Source organism: Phyllostomus hastatus, unplaced genomic scaffold (genome assembly GCF_019186645.2).
Source record: "Phyllostomus hastatus isolate PE091 unplaced genomic scaffold, TTU_PhHast_1.1 phas_scaffold_11, whole genome shotgun sequence".
NCBI lineage: Eukaryota > Metazoa > Chordata > Mammalia > Chiroptera > Phyllostomidae > Phyllostomus > Phyllostomus hastatus.
In genome coordinates this window covers 1,344,428-1,354,387 of record NW_025334005.1, presented here as the reverse complement: position 1 = coordinate 1,354,387, position 9,960 = coordinate 1,344,428, and positions in this window count along the sequence as shown.

Here is a 9,960-nt window from a genome sequence, read left to right as displayed (position 1 = left end):
CTGACGTGGCTGCTGCGGGGGGACCGTCCCGGGAAAGAGCCCGGGGCCCCAAGGGCTCCCCGAGTCCTTTGCCAGCTGCTCTGTTGCAAGAACCTCAGGTGGATGCGCTGTTTTAGCCTCAGAGTTTTATTTGTTTGGAAGGGATGTAAGTTATTTAAAAATTAAAGACATGTGCACACTGCCCACTGAGTGTTGTCTGTCTGAGGAAGCCCCTCCCCCTCCGCCCACTGGCCCCCGGCTGCGGCAGGTGCCGGGCAGGTGCTGGGCGAGCGGCGTCTGCTGTGCACACCAGGGCGTCCGGAGGCGCCAGGGGCGTCCGAGCGGGCTGTGGGGACCGGCCCGGTTGGGGGTTGGCTGCCCGCCTGGGGCCTGGGGCTGCCCTGGGTCACGGCTCTGTGCCCCCGCCCCCGCCCCCACCGGCTCCCAGGTCTGACTTCCAGGGTGCCCTCCGCCACCTGCCTTCCCAGACCCTGCTCACATGCTCACTGCCCTTAAGTGCTCCTTGGGCCCTGTGGGCCCCGGCGACGGGGACGCCCAGCCTCCCTGAGCGGCCCTCCCGGCGGCCGTGCCCCTGGTCTGTGTCCCCCAGGACCCTTGTTCTGCGTCTCTAAAGTGTCCTCCGCGGCGGGCCCGCGCACCGTGACCCTCTGCTTCTGCCAGCGTGGGGCCAGCTCCTCTCGGGGGCCCGTCCCCCTGCCCGGGCCTGGTGGCCCCTGTGTGCCACCCTGTCGCTCCTCCCCCTTCCCCCGCGTACACGCCTTCCTGGGCGGGGCAGGGACCCCGTGGCACCGGGTGTGAGTGCCGCACTGCCCACTGACGGCTCATGCCAGCAGAGCCCCCATGCAGGAGGGACCTGCGGCATCGCAGGTGGTCAGCACGGCCCTCGTGCCCATGGCGGGCGGGAGAGTGTGCACAGGTGTCTGTGAGGCAGCGCGGCGTCTGGGTCTGGCTGGCGGCACGGCTGTTGCGGGCACAGCTGCTGAAGGGGAGACGGTGCTCTCTCCCTGCGGGGCCGGCAGCCCCTCCCTGCGTTCCCAAGGAGGCCTGCTGGCAGGGGAGACACACCCAACACAGAAAAGCCAGGATTGGGGGCGGGGCAATAACCTAGCTCATTGTGGCAGCACCTGGATCCAGCCACACCTGACCCCTGCACCATTCTTCCCAGTGTCCTGAAGTAGTAAATCCCCTTTTTAGCAGAAGAGAGCCTGCCTTGTGTGTCTGTCAAGGCAGCCACAGGGTCTTTGCCAGCTCAGTGGTCCCCACGTCTGTGTCTGAGTGGGTGCACGCACCCCGTCTCGGCACGGGGACAGGCCGGGCTGGGGCACTGTCCTCGAGAGAGAGAGAGAGAGAGAGTGCGCAGGCCCAGCTCCTCCCCGTGCCCTTCCCATGGCCGTGCCCTTCCCACGGCCATTCTGCCAGGAAGAGCTCGCAGCGCGGGGGCAAGGCTGCTGGGAGGGTCTGGAACTGGGAGCCCCCAGGTCTGAAGGCCGCCTCCGTCCACTGTGGCTTCGGCGAGTCCCTTCCCCTCCTGGAGCCGGTCTGCCCCTCTGTGACGGGACGGGCACCCCTCCCTGCCAGCCGTGCTGAGCGGCCCCCGGGCGGAGCGGTGGGCAGCAGCGCATGCCAGCCGGGGTGCGGGTGAGCAGTGCCCACCGGGACCTGGTGCGGGGCCTGCCCCTGCAGGGAGCGCCCCTCCCTCATGGACCGCCACTCTGGCCAGCTCTGATGTATCTTTAAACTGTCGGGGTTGTCCGGGCTGGCATAGCTCAGTGGACTGAGCAAGGGCCGTGAACCAGACATTGCAGGTTTGATTCCCAGTCAGGGCGCATGCCTGGGTTGCAGGCCACAGCCTCTAGCAACCGCACATTGATGTTTCTCTCTCTCTCTCTCTCTCCCTCCCTTCCCTCTCTGAAAATAAATAAATAAAATCTTTAAAAAAAGAATAATATCTCTAAAAAAAACACAAACTGTCGGGGTTGACGGTTTCTGCATAGAACGTTTCCCTCTCGTGCAGAGACCTTGTTAGGAAGGTGTTGCTTGTCGCTGTTGCTTGAAAAATGTCCTGCTCTTGGTTCAGACAAGGGAGCCCCCCAAAAAAGGAAAAACCGTCTGGAGCCAGCAGTCCCCCCAGACAGCAAGCATGACCACGGCTACCTGGGGAGCTGGGGGGCCAAGGACTCCCCCCCTCCCAGGGGCGTGCCTCCCTCCCCCTGCAGTCTGGGCCGGACAACACAGGAGAGCCCTGGGCTCACGGCCTTTCGGCCCTGGGTTTGCTCCGGACCCACCTCGTCCAGGCCCGGCCTCACGCCTCCCCCACCTGGAGACCGGGGAACGACAGGACCTATGGCACAGGGCTGCTGGGAGGACCAGATACCCGAAAGCACACCTGGCACCTCGGCACTCAGAATCGCCTCCCGAGACCCACGGGCTCCCCCCACACGGGGGCTGCTGGAGCCCAGGCCGCGGTGCTTGGGCCCCAGGAGCCGGTCGGCCGCTTGCAGGGGCTGCTGGTTTGGGAGTCCGGCCCTCATGTGGGCTCCGGGCCCTTCTGAGCCAGCAGGCCTGTGGTCACCCCCCACAGGCCGGCCCGCGCGTGTTTCCCTGGCGTGTGTGGGGCGTGCCCCAGGGGGAGGGGCCGATGGGCACCGCGCTGCTCTGGACGGCCCGTGCCCGGGCTGTGACCTGGCACCACTGACAAGGAGTGGTGCGCCGTGCCAGGGGCGTTGCAAGAGCCGCAGCCTTATTTGGTCTGGAAACTTCTCTGCCTGGAGAAGAAGCAGAGGGAGGAAGCAGGCTTCCCCTCCTCGGGGCGGGCAGACGCTCGGGTCTGCCGGGGAGGGCCACCGTCCGTGGGTGGTTTTGCTGCTTCTCTCCCGTGTGTGGCCGGCTGCCTCCTGCAGCGGCGATTTCCCTCTTGCCCTCCGCGGCCGCCGGCCGGCTCCCCCGTCCGCCCTGCCTGCCAGGGAGCTGCCCCAGGCGGCTTTCCCGCGGGAGGACCATCCACACGCCGTGCACTCACCCGCGGCCCCCAGCGAGCGCCGGGTCAGGAGGTGGGCAGGGCCGAGCGGCCTCCGCCCGGCCGGGACCCCCGGGTGCCGTTTGCCGGGCAGCCTGCGCTCCCTCCCCTCTTCCGTTTGTCGAGAGTTGCTTCTGCACGTCTCTTACCTGATTCCCAAACCGTGAACAGGTCGGCCTCTGCCGTCGGCTTTTCCCGTGGCTGCCGGGGCGACCGTGGGGTCCGTCCCCTACCATGCCGAGGCGGCACAGCACGTGGTTTGGCTACTGAGCGCTGCACCGACCTCGAGCTCCCGGGGTGAATCCCACCGGGGCATGGGGTGTCACGTTGACCTGCGTTGCTGATGGGGGTGTGCAGAGGCGTTTGGGGGCCGCAGTTTCGGGGTGTGCTCCAGCTCTGAGGCGAACCACTTCACGGGGTGGCCACACTTAGATTCAGTCCACGGGCTGAGGTGGCGCTGGCGGGACCCAGAGAAAGAGACCCGCCCGGGGGTCTCTCACGCCCCTCGACTTCCTGTGAAACGCCGCACCCTTCGTAGTCCTCAGGCGCGGGCGGGCAGCGGCATCAGCCACTGGCGCCCCGACCCAAGCTGGCTCTGCCCACCCCCACCCCCGGGTGGGTAGAGCAGGCTCTGTGTGAGGCTGTGCGGTTGGCCTTTCGGGGTCACCCCTGCGCCCTGCCCATCGGGTCATGCACACAGCCGTGGCCACGCAGAGGGGGCGCTTCCAGCTTCTGATTCATGCGGAAACACCCTGGAGACCTCAGTGGTGTTGGGTGGGTGGAGGGAAGGAAGTTGGGGGGGGGCGGGGAGCGCCTGGGGGAGATCACAGCCCAGTGGGTGCAGGTGCTGGAAATTCCTGTCATCTCCGGCAAGTGAAGGAGTATCTTGGTGTCCTGGTCCCGTTTACACCCTGCCCCCCGCCCTCGAGAGGACACAGCTGGCCAGGGACGTGTCCTCCCGGTCCTCCAGCACTAGAGGTCCGAGCACCATGGCCGCGCCCACCCTGTGCGGGGCGTCGGCTCTCTATCCGAGTGACCCCAGAGACGCCACTTCCGTGCAGGAGTCAGCGGGGCCCAGGCTGCGGTGACGCTGAGGCTGGCCCCGCAGCACAGAGAGGCCCGGGCAGGGCCCCGCTGCACAGCACGCTCCGTCGTGGGAGGTGTCGGCCTCATGGGGGCCCGCCCCCCTCAGGGAGGGGCTGCCGGGTTGCAGGAGGCGCGGACTGAGACTCCTGGTCAGCATGTCGCTGCAGCTCTCGCGTAGGAACACAGCCCCCCAACAGCTGTGACTCCCAGCAGTGGTACGAAAAATGGAAACCGTTTTCAGAGCGTGGAGCCCTCCTCGAAAGAGACAAAGATCGCCGTGAGAGGCGGGAGCACGGGGGTCTGTCCACAGTTAGTCTGAGGCGCGGGGGCTGCTGCCGGCCGTGAGGCTGCGGCTTGGGCAGGACTTGGGGTGTCTTTCCTCTGTGGGGGCCGGGGTGCAGAGGACCGGTGCGGGTGGGGTGGGATCAGAGCCAGGGTCTCGGGGTGGGGGGGGCCAGGGCGTCCCAACTCAGCCGAGGGAGAAATGGCCGTTTCCATGGCTGCGTAACAACTTGGCCCGAAACTCGGTGGTTTGCTCCTGGGGCCTGGGGCTCAGGGACCAGGACAAAGGACCGTGAGGTGCAGAAGTTCAAGGCTGCGGCCCCTCGGCTGGGGACGGGTGGCTCTCAGGCTCCCCTGCTTCCCTCGCTGCCCCGGGATTCTCCTGCCCCTGTAAACCTCCGGCACCTGAGGCCCTGCTGGGGTGAGCAAGTCCCCTTTGTAGTTTTCTGACAGTTTTGTCAGAAACGAGTGGTAACGTTTATCACAGTTTTTCTTCTGCATCTACTTAATCATTTTTTTTCTTTTCCTCCCGTAGTCTGTGTTTGGGGTGAACATGTGGTCTTAGGTTTCCTGGCGGTTATTTATCCTTGTGTTTCTAGCATAAATCCTTCCTAGTTTGCTCTGTTCTCCCCCCTGGCCCGGTGGTTCTGATTTTTTTTAGCGAATTTTCATCCGTGCCCGTCGGAGAACTGGCCCATCACCCAGCCTTCTGGGGCTCTCTTTGTCCTTCTGTGTCAGAGCCGCAAGGCCGCCCTGGAGAGCCTGCCCTTTTCCTCGGCGCCCGGGCCAGCGTGCGTCACGAAGGATTATCGTCCCGTGACGGTTGGCAGGCGCCGGGACCATCTGGCCCGGTGGGCCGTGCGGGCGGGCGCGCGGCCGCGCACAGCTCCCAAGAGCCCTGCGGCCCCAGCTTCTCCGGCGCGTCGGTCTGCTCAGGTGTGCAGTCCCTGGGCGCGAGGGCCGCCGAGGTTTTTCTGAGCTGCTTGCTGGTGTCCTGTGTCTGTGTGATACTGGTACGGTTGTTAAAAGCTTGATCCCGCCTGCCGATTTTATTTGTGCCTTCACTTCTTTTTTTTTTTTTTTTCATTTATCAGTTTGCTAGAGGTTTGTATTTCAGGAACTTTAAAAAAAATTATCTCGCCCTGGCTGGCGTAGCTCAGTGGATTGAGCGCAGGCTGCGAACCAAAGCGTCGCAGGTTCTATTCCCAGTCAGGGCACATGCCTGGGTTGCAGGCCATGACCCCCAGCAACCGTACATTGATGTTTCTCTCTCTCTCTTTCTCCCTCCCTTCCCTCTCTAAAAATAAATGAATAAAATCTTTTAAAAAATTATCTCAACTGTTTCTTTGTTTCCAGCCTGCAGTGGCCACGGTCAGATGTGTCTTAGGTTCAACACACGGTTAAATAGTATTTATCAGTTTCTAGTGTGTGCCAGACACACAAGGCTATAGGCATACAAGACATGTGTACATATATAACATGTGTGTGCACACATGTACACACCCCACACAGTACATGCATGTACGTGTACACACACAGCAATGACCGTGATGGACAAGCCCACCCCAGAGGACCAGCAGCCACCAGGGCAGGAAACACGCACAAGGTGGGGCCTCTGAGTGGGTAGGGCCTATTGAAGTAGGTGGGGCCTCGGGGTGGGTGGGGCAGGCAGTCCTGAGGAGGGCGGGCTGCTGGGAGACACCAGGGGCCAGGGGCAGGCGAGTGTGGAGGACAGAGCGAGGCCCCTCCTGGCTGGAGACCCTGCTCCACGGCCCCTCCCTGGCTGACGGGACCCTAGCCGCAGGGCCTGGTGAACATGGCACACTCAAAGGCCACGCAGAGGAGTGTCTGGGCAGCTGTCCCAGGACGGGAGGGCACAGGCAGAGTGGGCAGGGTGGGGTGCCCACCGGCGCCCACAGTTCTCGAGACACTGGCCCCCCACCCCCACCTCCCCACACGCATCGGGCCCCTGCCTGCTCTGGGTCGGGATCCCAGGGCCTGGCCAGGGGCCCTGAGCCCACAGGCCCCTTCCTAGCTGCCACTAGGTGTCTGCCCGCAGGCGCTCACTGCGGGCAGACTGGGCCGCGCCGAGCCAGGTCCTGGGGCAGAGGGACCAGCAGACGGGCACTGCTGCCCCCTGGAGGTGACGTCCTGCACTGCAAGGAGGGAGGCGGTCGGTGGGCAGGAGGAACACACCCTCCGACGCGGTGGCGTCCCCTAGCGGGGCGGTGGTCACCCCGAGACTCGAACAGACCCCAGCTGCTGAAGGGTTAGCGCACCCAGGGGTGGCTCCAGAAGAACCCCCAGGGGGTGACGCTCCACAGCAGAGACCCACCCCCAGATGCACCGAGGAGACAGCTGTGGCGTCGGGGAGTGCAGTGACCTCCTGAAGGTGTCTGTTGTAACGGGGGGGCGGGGAAGTGAGGCTTGGAGGCAGAGGTTTTATTTTACGTATTTTCTGGAAGGACGTGGGCACTACCGCACGGCGTGTGCGGGCGGGAATGACTCGGCACAGCGGGAGGGGCTGACGGTGCAAGAAAGGGGCCGGGGCTGCAGGGGGCGCCCCGGGCAGGGGGCCCCACGTGGCAGAGGGGCAGGCCCAGCTGGGGGCCGGGCGTCACCGGGAGAGGTGGGGGGACCGGCCACGGTTCGTGACCGTGGGGCGGGAGGTGGGCAGATGACGCTGCCCTTTCTCGGGCATCCTGGTTTTCAGTGAAAGTAGAGGGTGGTCACATGTTGGGACCCAGGGAGGAGGAGAGGGATTTGGGAGTTTCGAAGAGAGGAGAGTCCTCGTCCCGACTGCTGTGGGCTGGCTAGTGTCCCCTCACACCCGCCTGTGGAAGCGCTGACCACCCCCCTTCCCCCACTGTGTGTGGAAGTGGGCTTGTGAGGAGCGCGGCAAGTTTCAGGGAGGTGACTCGGGTGGGGCCCTGGTCTAGTACGATCAGCGCCCTCCTGCGAAGAGACACCAGGGGGCGCTCCCTCCCTCCTGCCGGCCGAAGCCCAGAAGACAGCCCTCTCCCTGGACCGAACGGCCAGCACCTGGGGCTCCGACTCCCAGCCTCGGGGTCTGCTGTGGACGCCGCCCCTTCGGCATGTGTGGTTCCGGCCGCCTGAACCGGACTCGTGACCTATGCACGTTTCCTAATACAAGCAGACGACACATATGCTGCATGACAACGGCCCCGGGACTCTTGTCCGGCCTGTGCCCAGGACCCTTCAGAGAGCCGTCTCCAGGCTCCTGCTGAGAAGCTGGCAGGAGCTGGGGTGTGGCGGCAGGCCGGCCCCACCCACTGGGAGGCACGCCCTCAGCTCCTGCGGGGGGGGCGGGGAGGGCTGGGCTGCAGGGAGATGGATGGGGCTGGGGCCTGCAGGAAGCGGTGGAGGCCGACCCCGGCCTTACGGGGTCATCCGGGACGGCCATGGGGACCTCCGACCATGAGCAGGCCCCGTCGGCGGGGGCGGGGCCGGGCCGCGGAGGGAGCCGGGCCCTTGTGGGTGAGGAGAGGCCCTTACACCTCCGCCCCCACCGCCCGCCCAGTGAGGGTCTGGCGAGCGGGCTCTGCCTGCTGAAGGGGTGGGGGGGAGGAAGGCGCCCTGGACTCCGAGTCCAGGGCACCTGGACGTTATTTCACGTCTGAGTTCGGCTACTTGCTAGTTGGGGACCACCTATCGGGGAAACGGGATCCCTCCAGGGCAGGATGCAGGCAGACACCTCACCGGTGTCACCCAGCGTGCCAGGGGACCTGCAGGACCTGAGCAGGGGCCGGGGGTCAGGCCCCAGACGTCTGGGACCCCTGGAACCTGCCCCTCGGGGGCTGGATAGTGGGGCGCACGCTGGGCATCGGCGTGAAGGAGGAGACGCTGAAGCTGGGGCCGTCGTCCCCAGGTCAGCGCTGATAAGAGAGCTGACTCGAGGGCAGGTGGCTCTGCGGTGCTCATGGCCATCCCGGGGCACGTGGCTCCGACTGTCCGAGGCTCCGGTTCTGGGCTTGCAGAGAAGGGGCTGGGACAGGGGCACAGTGACACAGACCGGGGGACGCAGACAGACCGCCCGAGAGGACGTGAGCTGCCGACAGGCAGGGTGCTCGGGGTCTGGCAGCCCCCGTGCCTGGCGTGTCCCCCTGCTCACGTGTCCTGACGAATTACTGAGGATGGACGACGGGTCCCTGGGTCCAGGTACCCGGCCGGATCCAGCTCCGGCTGGAGCCCACTCACCCTGGACTTCTCAGTAATGGGGGCCAGTCCCTTCTGTGTGTGTGTGTGTGTGTGCACATGCATGTGCATGTATTTCAGTGCGTGTGTGTCTGTCACTTGCAACCAAGAGTCCTGACCAGTGGGGGGGCCCTCAGACCTGGGAGAAGCAAAGTCACTTTACAGACCCCCGCCCTCTGATGCGCTCTTGGCTGGACCCTGGGGGGGTGTGGCACAGGGACACCGTCGCTGCATTGGGAGGTGGGTCAGCTCTGTCCCCAACGCCCAAGGTCTCCTGGGGACCATCCAGTGGAGGCCTGGTGGGGGGGCTGAGTGCCTGGGGGGGCTGAGTGCCCGAGGGAGGGCACCCTGGTGCTGGGTGCAGAGTCCAGGCGTGTGCGCGACGGGGGGCCTGGTTTTGGTGACTAGTTCTCGCAGCTGTTGGGAGCACAGAAGCCGAATGCTCTTCAGTCCCTTGTTGGCTGTCGGCCAGAGGCTGCCTTCAGCTCCCAGCCCGGTGGGTTTGGGTTTGGGTAAGACCGGCCCCCTCCTCACGGCGCCGGCCCCGCCTCGCGCTCCAGGGCCTGGCCTGTGGGGGGAGGGGGTGGGTGCAGTCTCTGGGGTGTTAGAATCACCGGGGAGGGACACTCTCTTTCTGCTGGGATTGCTGAATTCGTCAAATGTAAATGGGGGCCTGCCATTTCAAGTGTCCCCTGAGAATGAATAAGTGCAACCCAGACAGAAGCAGAGCCGAGAACCAGGAAATAGGGGCGACCGCAGGAACATATCCCGGGGCCGGGATCCAGTGTGTTTACAGGGAAGATCTCTGGAAGCCCCCCTGCGCACTCCACCCCCAGGCTAGATGAAACGTGGGTTTCTGCACTCCTCACCAAACGTCAGAGGGAAGTTGGTGTGGATCCATGAAACTAACCTGTAATCTACAACCAGTGCTCTCTAGCCTTGAAACTAACCTGTAATCTACAACCAGTGTCTGTCCGTGAAACTAATCTGTAATCTACAACCAGTGCTCTCTAGCCACAGGAAGCTGAGGTGACTGTCGGCTCAGGCTGCTGGCCGCGGCAGGGGCTGGCCTGAGGAAGGGGGTCCACGGTTCCCTGGGAAGTTCCGGGTGGAAGGGAACATCCATGCACCCACTGGGTGAAGACGCGGCGCATGCAGGTCAGAGTTTGCTGGGCTGCACATGAACTGAATGCATTTTACTGGATGTAAACCAGACAGCAGCGAAACCGACTGGAACGATGTTGCAGAACCATCTGTCCGGGTGGGTAAGCGCTCTGCCTTGCCAGGAAACTTCGCGCTGGCGCTTGGACCCACTGAGCAGAGCTTTCCATGAGTCTCAACTCTGTGAACTGTGTCCTGTT